Here is a 15,264-nt window from a genome sequence, read left to right on the forward strand (position 1 = left end):
GATATTTGACTTAGCAAATTAAAGACAAAGGACTTGAAGAGAAAATTGTGTTTGGATGCAACTTCCTCCAAGACATTACCTAATTGCTTTCTTTTCTATAAATTGACCTCAACTGACTCCTGGCTCCCCACCTTTTTGTGTATATCTAAATATGTCTATTAATCTTTGTCTTGTAATATTATTTGAAAAATAATAATGATCTACATTAAGAAAAAATATTTGCACAGTCTGAATCTTGATTCTACTCATTCTTTGTTTAATCTGGTTTACATAATGAAATGGCTGAGGTAAATATTTCAAGATTCTTGACATCTATTTAACTTTTCATATATTTCAGCAGACCTTTTCACTCAAGTTACTAAGTATGCTTAGTGATTCAAAGTTAATAGTTACAAATATACTTAATATTTTTCAGACTTGTTTAGTAATGTCTTGTGTGTATACAAATATGCTTAATATTTTTTTCAAACTTGTTTAGTAATGTCTTACGTGCATGCTAAGTTCCTTCAGTCCTGTCTGACTCTTTGCGACGCTATGGACTGTAGCCCACCAGGCTCCTCTGTCCAAGGGATTCTCAGGCAAGAACACTGGAGTGGGTTGCCATGCCCTCCAGGGGCTCTTCTCAACCCAGGGACTGAACCCATGTCTCTTATATCTCCTGCATTGGCAGACAGTTTCTTTACCACTAGCTCCATCTAGGAAGCCCCTACTACTGTCTTACCTGTTTGATATTTGTTGTTTTTGCTATTCTAAAAACATTTGGTTCTCTTTCCCCAAAGAAAGGGTAACATCTCAAAATTATGGTGTTTTTTCAATTTTTTTATTATCAGTGAATTGCTTAATAGAAATGTTTTCCTGCTAAAAACTAACAGTAATATAAAAATTTATAACTGAGCCTTTCTGTTTTCTCTTGCTCCCATTTCTTTCTAACTGTACACCACACTTTTCTGGAAATAGGATATTTACTCCTTAATAGGCTTTCTCCTCCTGCTGTTTATTCTTTAGCTAGAGTCGTAATCCCACATTTGTGACATTATAATCATCTCTACAGTTACTAATTGTTCTAAAATGCTACTTCAGGTGGAGATATACAGCAGGGAGCCAGTAAACTACCAAAAAACAAAGCTATTTCCAACTCTGCATATATCTTTGTCTGAAGAAGGGAATGATTCTCAAATAGAAGTTGATTACCTGCAACTATTTCAAGTTATGTTGCTTTTAAAGGTTCAATAATAGGTCGTGATTCTTAGTTACTTTACAGTGTTTATTGTAATAGATTTTTAGTCTTTTTATCTCATAAGCAAGTATAATTAAACATTATGCTTTTCTTTTATGTTGTAGAATGGAGTTTATGTTTATGCTGGCCCAAAGGCACAAAACTTCAAATTATTTCCTGAAGGTAATTACTTGGGAAAATTTTGTGTGAGAACATCTGGATGAAAATAAACTATAAAATAAAGTCTGTGGAGACAACTTGGATTTTTTAATTAGAATTATATTAGAAGAAAATCAATTATAAATGTTGGACTCTGGTTCAATATCTGCATGTTGTAATAATATATAAACTTATATACATTCAATATAACAATACAAACACAAATATGACTCCAGAAACAATGAAAGATTGTATTTAAAAAAATAAGACTTCGTTAAATGGGCCTTCAGGAGTTCTTATTGAGCACAGTTCTCAGAAAGCTTCTTGGAAATCCTCTTGAGACATTCTTGCCTCTTTCCCAAATCCCACAGTTATAAGGATATTTACCATCCTTTGGTCTCTCTTATCTCCACGATTTTTTTAGAAATACCCCTCTCTCCTTCACCACTTCCTTTAGTTTCCCATGTCATAGTGACAGACAAAAATTGGGTTTAAATTCCTCTGTCTGCTGTCTGATCTAAGTGACCCAGAGGCAACTTTTTTCTGTATCATCTCTTTGTCTTTTATGTGATATGTCATATTTTCTTGCATTTATTACTTTCATTATAAAAACATTAGTGGATCATTTCTGATAGAGCTTTGCCCTTTTTTCATAAGGATAACAACTACTTCCTCAGTGCTTTGTTAAAATAAGCAATATACCATGTTATCAATCTAAAACATAGAGTAGGATATCAATAAATGTTTACCTATCCAATCATTTGATTTATCAATTTACAAAAAACTCCAAATTGAAACTTAACCCTATTTTTTTAAAAAACAATAGTAATCTAATCTAGAATTATAATCTCATAAAATGCCAAGGCATGGTGGTCCCTTGGCTAGCTCCTTAAATGACAGGCAATGTTTTCTCCTATAGTAATTGCTTTCTTTTCAATAAATTGAAACTTCTACTTATTCAGTGAAGCAAGTAGCTTTCTATTATATCACTTTTATATTTCAGTTTGTGAACTGCCAGTGAATTTAATCATTTCACGTTAGTTTTAATTTTCTAAACTATCATATTTTCCATTATTGAAAGTCTCTATTGTTCTTTATGCAAGTCATCTTGTAGTGTGGCCTTCAGGCTATTCATCAGTTTTACGAGGAGCTAATCTTACTAGGATACTATAATTCTATTATAAACCTATAATGACATTTAAAATGATACAAGACTAGAAATAGGAGGAGACTAAAGATATTTCATAGATTCTTGCTATCTTAGGACTGGGAAGATCTGAAAGAATCTATCACACAGTCCAACACCACCCATTTATGTTTGAGTTATACCAATACATGACCATCTAACCTCAATATTTCCACTGAAAAGAGATCCAAAAGCTCCCAAGCTGGCCAATTTCAATTACGGTCAACTAATAGACCTTTAATTTGTTGTTATTTTGCGACCCTTTAACTGTAGCCCACCAGGTTCCTCTGTCCACGTGATTATCCCAGCAGTAATACTGGAGTGGGTTGCCATTTCCTTCTCCAAGGGATCTTCCTGACCCACTGATCGAACTTGAATCTCCTGTGGCTCCCACATTGGTAGGTGGGTTTGTTACCCCTGAGCCACCTGGGAAGCCCAGTCCTTCCATATGATGAATTAATTTCCATCTACTTATGATTTCAATTATTATTACCAGTTATTCTCATTGAGGTAACATGGCCTAATTTTTCAAGGAAATTTATTCAAATATTTGAGCATAATTATTATAGGCCCTATAGTACCTATAAGAGCTATAATATTATGCTCAAATATCCTAGGTTGCACATGGGTAAAGAATCTGCCTGCCAATACAGGAGATGCAAGAGATGTGGGTTCAATCCCTGGCTTGGAAAAAATCTCCTGGAGGAGGAAATGGTAACCCACTCCAATATTCTTGTCTGGAAAATCCCATGGACAGAGGAGACTGGCAGCTGCAGTTTATGGTTTCAGAAAGAGTCAAACACGACTGAGCATACACCCCCACTATAGTATTCCTCTCTTCCAGATTAAACAATACCAGTTTCTTCAATTGCTTTTGAAAATATATGATCAACTTTCTTAAGACACTCCTTCAGATATAGTCAAATTTATCAACGATCCTCTAGGATTTGGTGTCCATAAATATATAACTTTATGGAGAAGCTGTGAGAATTTAATATTGTCAAGTGGGACCTTATATTTTTTGAATGGAAACAATCTTTAATTAATTTAGTTCAAAGCGAAAAAACATTTTTAGAATAGACTGAGCATACATTTATTTTCAATGCAGGCAACTCTAAACTTTGAATGTTCTTTGGGAATATAACTATTGTCCAAATCCTGTGGATTTTTATTGTTTAGTAGTAAGTATTTGATAATTTTATTTGTGTGTGTATTCAGTTGTGTCCAACTCCTGTGGCCCCATGGACTTCAGCCTGTCAGGCTTCTCTGCCCATGGAATCTTCCAGGCAAGAATACTGGAATGGGGTGCCATTTCCTACTCCATGGGATCTTCCCAACACAGGGATTGAACCTGTTTTTCTTGAATCCATCTCCTGCATTGTCAGACAGACTCTTTACCACTAGCGCCGCCTTGTGCTGAATGCAATTTCAGTATGTCCATGTTTGTATTATTCAGTCGCTCAGTCGTGTAACTCTTTGCAACCCCATGGACTGCAGCACGCCAGGCTTCCCTGTCCTTCACTATCCCCCAGAGCTTGCTCAAACTCATGTCCATGTTTGTATACATACCTTGAATGGAATTGAAAGTAAACTATCAATTAAACTAAGGAGACATGAGTTGAGAGAGATTTGAAAAAAGAAGGGAATAGATAATGTGTAAACAGAGACCAGTTATAAATCACATGAAAGGCAGAGTGTAACTCAAATAAATGTTGGAATAGGAAAATTTTATAAGAAAAAGGATTAATTGGTTAAGGAATTAATAATCATGGTGATTCATTTTTAGCAGAACCAACTAAAGTAGGAAGGCTTTCACTGATGAGTAAAAGATGGGTATTAAGAGGACATACTCTCAAACAGATCTGAAGGTTATTGCAATAAGGTCTAGAAAATAATCTATCTAATTTTATCCCCTTGAGTTCAGTCTGTGTGGCATGAAATGTTCTGATATCAGAAAATGAGATAGAAACAATGCAAATTTCTGGTTCCAAGAGATTCAAAATTTAACAAGGATAATTACCTCATTAACTTACTACAGCAACTCTGGAGATGAAAGTTGAACTAAATAAGGAACAACAAATGCTGTGTCTATCTGGAAGTGGATAGTATATTGAAGTCTTGATATTGATAAAAACATATTTTAAACATGTCCATATACAATTTTAGAGAATCTGAAAATAGAATACAATTATAATACGTTGTAATTCCTACAAAATAAAAATACAATAAACAAAAATTAAATGGCTAGCAAGAATAAATCATTTTTTGAGGTAGGAGGATTATAAATGAAAATATTAGTTGCCATCTTAAACAAGAATGCTTTTATTTCCCTTGTTGGGGAACCAAATTGGGAAAAGTTAAATTTATATTTTTACTATGTATAAAAAATCCACCTGAGAATAAAATGACACACAAAATTTGAAAGGAAGGAATAGGGTACCTAAAAGAGTCAATGTTAATAAAGGCCAAATGTAGTGACAATAGTAACAGGAAAACCCACACTCACTATTCTCAGAGTTTGACCCATATATTACATAGAAGTAAAAATGCACGTAGAATTTAATATGAAATAACAAACTCGATTTAATTTATACACCAGTATTATATGAAAGTGAAAGTCACTCAGTTGTGTTTGACTCTTTGAGACTCCATGGACTGTATATTCCATGAAATTCTCCAGGCCAGAATACTGGAGTGGGTAGCCTTTTCCTTCTCCAGGGGATCTTCCCAACCCAGGGATCGAACCCAGGTCTCCTGCATTGCAGGTGGAGTCTTTACCAGCTGAGCCACAAGGGAAGCCCAAGAACACCTGAGGATAGCCTATCCATTCTCCAGTGGATCTTCCTATCCAGGAATCCAACCAGGGTCTCCTGCATTGCAGGCAGATTCTTTACCAACTGAGCTATCAGGGAAGCTCTCAAATTTATGGACGATACTGCTCTAATAGGCAAAAGTGAAAGGGAACTAAAGAATCTCTTAATGAGGGAGAAGGAGGAGAGAGAAAAAATCGGGTTAAACTCAACATAAATACTAAGATCATGGCATTCGGTCTCATCACTTCATGGCAAATAGAAGGGGAAAATGTGGAAGCAGTGACAGATTTCCTCTTCTTGTGCTCTAAAATAACTGCAAATGGTGACTGCAGCCATGAAATCAGAAGACCACTGCTTCTTCGCAGGAAAGCTTTGACAAATCTAGACAGTGTGTTAAAAAACAAAGACACTACTTAGCTGATAAAGGTCTGTATAAACGCTATTGTTTCCAGCAGTTACATACAGATGTGACAGATGGACCATCAGTTCGGTTCAGTTCAGTCGCTCAGTTGTATCCAACTCTTTGCGACCCCGTGGACTGCAGCATGCCAGACCTCTCTGTCCATCACCAACACCCGGAGTTTACTCATACTTATGTCTATTGACTAGAGATGCCATCGAACCACCTCATACTCTGTCATCCCCTTCTCCTCCCACCTTCAACCTTTACAAGCATCAGAGTCTTTTCAAATGAGTCAGCTCTTTGCATCAAGTGGCCAAATCATTAGAGTTTCAGCTTCAACCTCAGTCCTTCCAATGAATAGTCAGGACTGATTTCCTTAGGATGGACTGGTTGGAACTCCTTGAAGTCCAAGGGACTCTCAAGAGTCTTCTCCAACACCACAGTTAAAAAGCATCAATTCTTCAGCACTCAGCTTTCCTTATAGTCCAACTCTCACATCCATACATGACGACTGAAAAAACCATAGCCTTGACTAGATGGACCTCTTATAGCAAAGTAATGTCTCTGATTTTTAATATGCTGTCTAGGTTGGTCATAACTTTCCTTCCAAGGAGTAAGCGTCTTTTAATTTCATGGCTGCATTCACCATCTGCAGTGATTTTGGAGCCCCCAAAATTAAAGTCTGTCACTGTTTCCACTGTTTCCCCATTTTTTTGCCATGACGTGATGGAACCAGATGCCATGATCTTAGTTTTCTGAATGTTGAACTTTAAGTCAACTTTTTCACTCTCCTCTTTCACTTTCATCAAGAGGCTCTTTAGTTCTTCACTTTCTGCCATAAGGGTGGTGTCATCTGCATATCTGAGGTTATTGATATTTCTCCTGCAATCTTCAGTCCAGCTTGTGCTTCATCCAGCCCAGCATTTCTCATGATGTACTCTGCATATAAGTTAAATCATCAGGGTGACAATATACAGCCTTGACATACTCCTTTTCCTATTTGGAACCAGTCTGTTGTTCCATGTCCAGTTCTAACTGCTGCTTCTTGACCTGCATACAGATTTCTCAGGATGTATTCCAATATAGCATTCCCATCTCTTTCAGAGTTTTCCACAGTTTATTGTGATCCACACAGTCAAAGGCTTTGGCATAGTCAATAAAGCAGAAATAGATGTTTTTATGGAATTCTCTTGCTTTTTCGACGATCTAGCAGATGTTGGCAATTTGACTTCTGGTTCCTCTGCCTTTTCTAAAACCAGCTTGAACATCTGGAATTTCACAGTTCATGTATTGCTGAGGCCTGGCTTGGAGAAGTTTGAGCATTACTTTACTAGCGTGTGAGGTGAGTGCAACTGTGCAGTAGTCTGAGCATCCTTTGGCATTGCCTTTGTTTGGGATTGGGATGAAAAGTGACCTTTTCCTGTCCTGTGGCCACTGCTGAGTTTTCCAAGTTTGCTGGCATATGAAGTGCAGTACTTTCTCAGCATCATCTTTTAGGATTTGAAATAGTTCAACCGGAATTCCATCACCTCCACTAGCTTTGTTTGTAGTAATGCTTCCTAAGGCCCACTTGATTTCACATTCCAGGATGTCTGGCTCTAGCTGAGTGATCACACCATCGTGATTATCTGGGTCATGAAGATCTTTTTTGTACAGTTCTCCTGTATTTTTGCCACTTCTTCTTAATATCTTCTGCTTCTGTTAGGTCCATACCATTTCTGCCCTTTATTGTGCCCATCTTTGCATGAAATGCTCCTTTGGTATCTCTAATTTTCTTGAAGAGATCTCTAGTCTTTCCTATTGTTTTCCTCTATTTCTTTGGACGGATCACTGAGGAAGGCTTTCTTATCTCTCCTTGCTATTCTTTGGAATTCTGCATTCAAATGGGTATATCTTTCCTTTTCTCCTTTGCTTTTTGCTTCTGATCTTTTCACAGCTATTTGTAAGGCCTCTTCAGACAGCCTTTTTTCACTTATTTTTCTTGGTATGGTCTTGATCCTGGTATCCTGTACAATTTCACAAATTTTCATCCATACTTCATCAGGCACTCTGTCTATCAGATCTAGTCCCTTAAATCTATTTTTCACTTCCACTGTATAATCATAAGGGATTTGATTTAGGTCATACTTGAATGGTCTGGTGGTTTTCCCTACTTTCTTCAATTTAAGTCTGAATTTGGCAATAAGGAGTTCATCATGATCTGAGTCACAATCAGCTCCTGGTCTTGTTTTTATTCACTCTATAGAGCTTCTCCATCTTTGGCTGCAAAGAATATAATCAATCTGATTTCGGTATTGACCATCTAGAGATGTCCATGTGTAGAGTCTTCTCTTGTGTTGTTGGAAGAGGGTGTTTGCTATGACCAGTGCCTTCTCTTGGCAAAACTCTATTAGCCTTTGCCCTGCTTCATTCTGTACTCTGCCGGAGTCCAGCTCCAGCTGGTCCAGGGTTCCCTCAGGATGGACGGTGTCAGCGATACAAATGAGAAGACACAGCGAGTTTTGGTGTTTCCAAGTGTCTTCTGACTTTATTGTTTTTAAGACAGCTTTTATATCTTTAGTTGTATTTTTTAAAGAATATAGGCACAGAAGATTATGACAAAGAAAGAATTCATTAACAGAAAGTTTTAAAGTAAAACCTGTTTTTCTAAGGGTTGATCAGCCAAAACACTTTTGTATCAGGCACAGCAGATTATGACAAAGAATGAATTCGTCAACAGAAAGTTTTAAAGTAAAACCTGTTTTTCTATAATCTATCTTACACCTTGAGCCCAACAAAAAGGAATGTGGTCCCATAAAGTCATGGTACAGCAAGCTGAAACAATGTAGTACAAAGGTCAGTTCTTAGCAAAAATCACCAGCTAAATTAACAATTGTCTTATTATTTGCATTAAGGCTAAACTTTTATTTTTATAAGTTTTTAACTATCATACTTTCATTACGCAGGCTAAATATGTTAAGAGCAAAAACATAGTGAGCAAATATAGACTAAGTAACAGTTTCATAAAGCAATATTTCTTATATTTCCTAATAAGCCTTTTTCCTACAAAGAGCTCTGTACCTATTGGGGCTTTTGTGTGTTAGGCTTTCAATCCTGTTTATTGTTAAGGAGTAGTCATGCACATTAGCTCCAAAGGCACAGGTATATTTATTAAGTAAACCAGTATGCCAGCAAGAAGAATTTAGATGAATATACTCCATATCCTAGACAATCCCATCAGGGTGCCACCGTTTTTTAGGAGCCTTGTCGATTGAGGTTTTAGATTGATCTATATTGGAAAAGAATCAGGAAAAGGCCTTTTACCTAAGTCATAGAAAATAAGAAGAGGTCTATTGTAGCAAACATCAGAAAGACAGACGTCATCTTTAAGGTGAGCGCTGAGGCAGCCTTCCGAGAATCCCTGAGGCCTGAGAAGCCGTGCTCGATCAGTCCTTCTCCTCATGACACTGTCATGGGTGGGATCTCGTGGGCTGGCTCCCGGCAGTACTCCAAAGCCAAATTTGCCTGTTACTCCAGGTGTTTCTTGACTTCCTACTTTTGCATTCTAGTCCTCTATAATGAGAAGGACATCTTTTTTGGGTGTTAGTTCTAAAAGGTCTTGTAGGTCTTCATGGAACCGTTCAACTTCAGCTTCTTCAGCATTATTAGTTGGGGCATAGACTTGGATTACCATGATATTGAATGGTTTGCCTAGGAAACAAACAGAGATTATTCTGTTGTTTTTGAGACTGCATCCAAGTACTCCATTTTGGACTCTTTTGTTGACTATGATGGCTACTCCATTTCTTCTAAAGGATTCTTGCCCACAGTAGTAGATAAAATGGTAATCTGTATTAAATTCACCCCTTCCCATCCATTTTAGTTCGCTGATTCCTAAAATGTTGATGTTCACTCTTGCCATTCCTGATTGACCACTTCCAATTTGCCTTGATTCGTGGACCTAACATTCCAGGTTCCTATGCAATATTGCTCTTTACAGCATCGGACCTTGCTTCCATCACAAAGAAGGCAAAGCACCAATGAATTGATCCTTTCAAACTGTGGTGCTGGAGAAGACTCTTGGGAGTCCCTTGGACAGCAAAGAGTTCAAATCAGTCAGTCTTAAAGGAAATCAACCCTGAATATCATTGGAAGGACTGATGGTGAAGCTCCAATACTTTGGCCACCTGATGCAAACAGCCGACTCACTGGAAAAGACCCTGATGCTGGGAAAGGCTGAAGGCAGTTTTCTGAAAGAAGACAGAGGATAAGATGGTTGGATGGCATCACCAACTCAATGGACATGAACTTGGGTGAACTCTGGGAGATAGTGAGAGACAGGGAGGCCTGTCATGCTATCATCCATGGGGTCATGAAGAATCAGATATGACTTGGTGACTGAACAACAACAACAACATTATATAAATATTTAATTTATGTTATAAAATATATTTCACACCCTCAGCAAAAACAAAGCAAAGTAAAACATGAAACACTGTAGAGGAACTAAGCATTAGTTTACCACATGGGAAATGTACATGCTCCAAAGTAAAAATCATACAGGTTGTAATGCATAATTAGAATGCAGTGAAACTATTTCATCATTAAATATACATATATAATTTTATAAAATCTGTATTACTATTACTGAAAACAGAAACCACTCTTTCAAATAGCTCTCAATCAAAAGTAAAATTTAAAAGTAATTATACACAGATTATGAATTAACTCATCAAGAGAAAACAAAAAACACTGAATGATTTTGTTATCGATTGGGCTTCTTGGCCTCCTCCATCGAAAGACACTGATCAGCTGCTGACAAGAAATTCAGTGAAGGCTTTACTGGGGCCTCTGGTGCAGGTGGGGAGTGCAAAAACAAGTAACAGGTTCCCTCACTGGCCTAATCCTGAAGGATGGGTGAAATTGTTCCTTCTATGGGGGTAAAAGCAGGGATTTGTCCAGAGGTCAGCCTGCAGGGGTGGCTTAGGTGTTTTCCCCATTTCTTTGGGATCCTGTGTGCAGGAGGCATGCACGCTGTTTTTGTTCTCAAACCCCTGTTTTTGCTCCTGGCTCTTTAGAAATGGCAATTGAGATGTTTTGGTCTTTTTGTATCTTTTGTCAGAAATTTGCCCTGACTGCAATTGCACACAGTTATTTTTACTCCATTCTAGTATTTTTGTATTTTCATGCTCTAGGAGACATTTGTACAAGGGCAAGCATTGCAACATCACAGCAAAGGGTCCCAGTTCCCAGCCTGTCTCAATGTCATTGCTAAATAGAACTGCATTTACAAAACACCCATGTGAAAATTTGAAAAATGATTACAAAAGAAATAAAAATATAGGAGAAAAATACTAATAATGAAACTGAAAAGCTACAAAATCAAAGCTTAAAATAAAATTAAAAAGAAAGATATGGGGATGTAATGTACAACCTGGTGACTGTAAGTCATGGGAATGCAATGCACAATATGGTAAATTCATTGTACATTTGGAATTTGCTAAGAGAGTAAAAGCTCTTATCACAGGAAAGAAAGCATTTTGCAGCTATAAGTGGTGACAGACATAAAACAGAGATTGTGGTGATCATTTTGTCAAGTATACAAATACCAAATCATTATGTTATATGTCAATTATACCTCCATTACAAAAAAAAAGATTTTTGAGAAATCCAATATATTCAACAGAACCCTGGTACACTTTTCTAATAGAAAAGAGACAGAGACATGTCATAACACACAAACACACAAAATTGTGTAAGAGCAGCTTCTACCATCAATCTTAGCCTACCCAGTAATAGCCACTGCTGATCTTCTCAAGGAAGCTTATGTTTCCCTCACTGCTGTGTTCTTTATCATCTTAGATAAAGGATCCCTAAGGCCCTCCTGAGATCCTTTTAACTATCCATAAATAGAATTTTCCACCATAGGAGATTTTAATCTCTAGTCAGTAGAAGTTAGTGTTTTTTCCAGTAACCCCATTATAGCATGCACAATTCGATAGTAGCATGCACAGTTACCTGAGCCTTTTCGTCTCTCCTTCCACACTCTGTCATGACAGTTCTTACATCTCTACTTCATCAGTGTGAGTCAATTCTTTCCCTAAACTTGCACAAGCTGACCTACCAGCATATTACAACCATATCCTGAAATACTTTCATGATGTTAAACTGTATAATGGAAGAGTTACTCTATTTTAGCAAACTCTTTTTAATTCAACTTTTTTTTACTTCCTTTAATCCGGTACGCTCAGGAGGCAGTCCTAGTTCTACTCTCCCAGGTCCATGGTAGCCAAGTCTTATACCTTCTTTGGTTTATAATCTTTCTCTTTCCTTCAGTTCAGTTCAGTCGCTCAGTCATATCTGACTCTTTGCAACCCCATGGACCACAGCACACCAGGCCTCCCTGTCCATCACCAATTCCCGGAGTCCACCCAAACCCATGTCCATTGAGTCGGTGATGCCATCCAACCATCTCATCCTCTGTCGTCCCCTTCTCCTCCTGCCCTTTTCAAATGAGTCAGCTCTTCATGTCACGTGGCCAAAGTATTGGAGTTTCAGCTTCAACAACAGTCCTTCCAATGAATAGTCAGGACTATCTCCTTTAGGATGAACTGGTTGGATCTCCTTGCTGTCCAAGGGACTCTCAAGAGTCTTCTCCAACACCACACTTCAAAAGCATCAATTCTTCAGCGCTCAGCTTTCTTTATAGTCCAACTGTCACATCCCTACATGACTACTGGAAAAAACATAGCCTTGACTAGATGGACCTTTGTTGACAAAGTAATGTCTCTGCTTTTTAATATGCTGTCTAGGTTGGTCATAACTTTCCTTCCAAGGAGTAAGCGTCTTTTAATTTCATGGCCGCAATCACCATCTGCAGTGATTTTGGAGTCCCCAAATATAAAGTCAGCCACTGTTTCCACTGTTTCCACATCTATTTGCCATGAAGTGATGGGACCGGATGCCATGATCTTAGTTTTCTGAATGTTGAGCTTTAAGCCAACTTTTTCACTTTCCTCTTTCACTTTCATCAAGAGGCTCTTTAGTTCTTCTTCACTTTCTGCCATAAGGGTGGTGTCATTTGCATATCTGAGGTTATTGATATTTCTCCTGGCAATCTTAACTCCAGCTTGTGCTTCCTCCACCCCAGCGTTTCTCATGATGTACTCTGCATGTAAGTTAAATAAGCAGGGTGACAATATACAGCCTTGACATACTCCTTTTCCTATTTGGAACCAGTCTGTTGTTCCATATCGAGTTCTCACTGTTGCTTCCTGATCTGCATACAGGTTTCTCAAGAGGCAGGTCAGGTGGAAAACCCAAAACTTTCCAGGTCAATTCACGTAAAGATTTTACCCTAGTTCTTGATGTGGAATGAGGAGGTGAGGGTACATTCGGAGGAAAGCAACATTATCATTTTGTGAGACATTTTCTCCTTTGAGGGTTTTTCACAGTCCTAAAGCAAGATGTGTTACTCGCTCACTCATGTTTTACTCTTTGTGAACCCATGGCCTATATCCCGCCAGACTCCTCTGTTCATGGAACTCTCCACGGGATCTTCCTAGTAATGCAGGATACCAGGGTTCAAGAAGGGAATGGACACCCACTCCAGTATTCTTGCCTGGTGGGCTACAGGTCATGCGTGGGCAAAGAGTTGGACATGACTAAACAACTAACACTTTCAATTTCAAAGCAAGTTAGGCTTTCAACTACCTTTCCAATCTGCCTTTCAACTAAGGATAAAAACTTAAGTGAATGAATTGCTCTACATATCATGTTATGATTGTGATTATTATGCAAATGAATCTAAACTGGATTTAATATTCACGAGTTTATTGATACTTTAAGCTTACTAATACCTATGCTTATTTTACTGATACTCTAAACTTTCTTTAAATGCCAGAGTTGTTGAATGATTTAGGGCATTCCTTTTCACTTGTATCCTCCTGGTGAAAGGGATAGGAACAGGTGAAAGGCTTAGCAACTATGCACAGGAATGACATGCAATGAATAATGAGGGGGTTCATTGGACAGTAAGTAATGTGATACTAGAATACTATCCACTGAGTCTGCTTTTGAGGACCAGCTCTGTTTTTCCTCTTTTTTATTTGGGTTCCCCAGTGGCTCAAATGGTAAAGAATATGCCTGCAATGTGGGAGACCCAGATTCAATCCCTGGGTTAGGAAGATCCCCTGGAGAAGGAAATAGCTACCTACTGCAGTATTCTTGCCTGAAGAATTCTTCACAGGAAGAGTATCCTGGCAGGCTATAGTTGATGGGATAGCAATGAGTTGGACACGACTGAGCTACTAACCCTTTCCCTTTCACTGGCCAGTAAGTAATGCCACACTAGAATCCCATCCACAGAGACTGCTTTTGAGGATCAACTCCATTTCTCCTCTTTTTTATCTAGCATTCTTGGGATCCACTACTATCCTACTCTTCCAATTCCTGTCAGTACAGGATAAATATTCTAGTTTTGGCCATTCCATTGGCATGGAGCAGTCCTAGATCTTGCCAAGCTGTCTCATATGGAGATGCAACTCTAGGTATGGGTGTGGTGGAGGGGAAGGCAGAGTACCAAATGTTTTAGCTCAGGTTTCCAAGAAAAAGAAGGAGAAAATTATTTAGATGCACATAATTTATGGAATATGCTTCATAAAACCCAACCACAGAGGGAATGAAAAGAAGAGGGAAGGGAAAAGAGCTGGGCAAGTATGTAGTCTCACATAAAACCGAGCTACAGTTGCCTCCAAATAAGGGAAAAAAGCCTGACTCTTGCATAAATACATCAGTGAGCCACTGGTTACTGACCACCCCAGGAGTAGGGGTTGGGTGAATGAAGTTTCCCAGGGTAAGGTGGCTCTTGGAAGTTGTAGCTAATTCTCTGGAGAAGCGGGCATGGGGAAGGAAGAGAAGGAGGAGATTTAATGAGTAGTGGGCTTCCCAGGTGGCACTAGTGGTAAAGAACCCACCTGGCGATGCAGGAAACATAAGAGACATAGGTTTGATCCTTGGGTTCGGAAGATACCCTGGAGGAGGGCATGGCAGTACCCTACAGTATTCTTACCTAGAGAATCCCAAAGACAGAGGAGCCTGGTGGGCTACAGTCCAGGGGGTCACAAAGAGTCAGACACAACTGTAGCGCCTCACACACACACAGTCTCCAACTCTCACAGCTGCTGGAGGTTAGCACGTTCGCGCTTTAAATGGGATCTGGGTGGAGAATCCACAGCATCTTTTTAAAAAGTGATTCTTTTTTTGGTATTTATTATATATTATCTAGTAATGGCACTCTGAGAAATCTACTTTGCTTATTTTTAGTTCTTGCATTTGAAGAACTGGGAACAGACTGAATGTTAGCTAAGGCTTAGCTATGGTTAGCGTTGTAGTATTCTCCTTATCTAAATGTGGGGAAAACAGTATTTTTTTAAGTCTTATCTTGATGAATTTTTAAGGTAAAAATGTGAAAGGTAAAGTTTTAAATTTCTAAACTGTTCTATTTATG

At 38.3% G+C, this 15,264-nt stretch overlaps 1 long non-coding RNA gene across 3 annotated transcripts in view; it reads right to left on the minus strand.

Moving 5' to 3' along the window:
* LOC145530204 (uncharacterized) overlaps positions 1-15,264 on the minus strand; it is a 358,605-nt gene that overhangs the window by 56,744 nt on the left and 286,597 nt on the right. The gene's annotated exons all lie outside the window — the stretch shown is intronic.

This window comes from Giraffa tippelskirchi, chromosome 12 (assembly GCF_054371585.1).
Source record: "Giraffa tippelskirchi isolate mGirTip1 chromosome 12, T2T-mGirTip1v1.2.pri, whole genome shotgun sequence".
In the NCBI taxonomy this organism is placed as follows: Eukaryota; Metazoa; Chordata; class Mammalia; order Artiodactyla; family Giraffidae; genus Giraffa; species Giraffa tippelskirchi.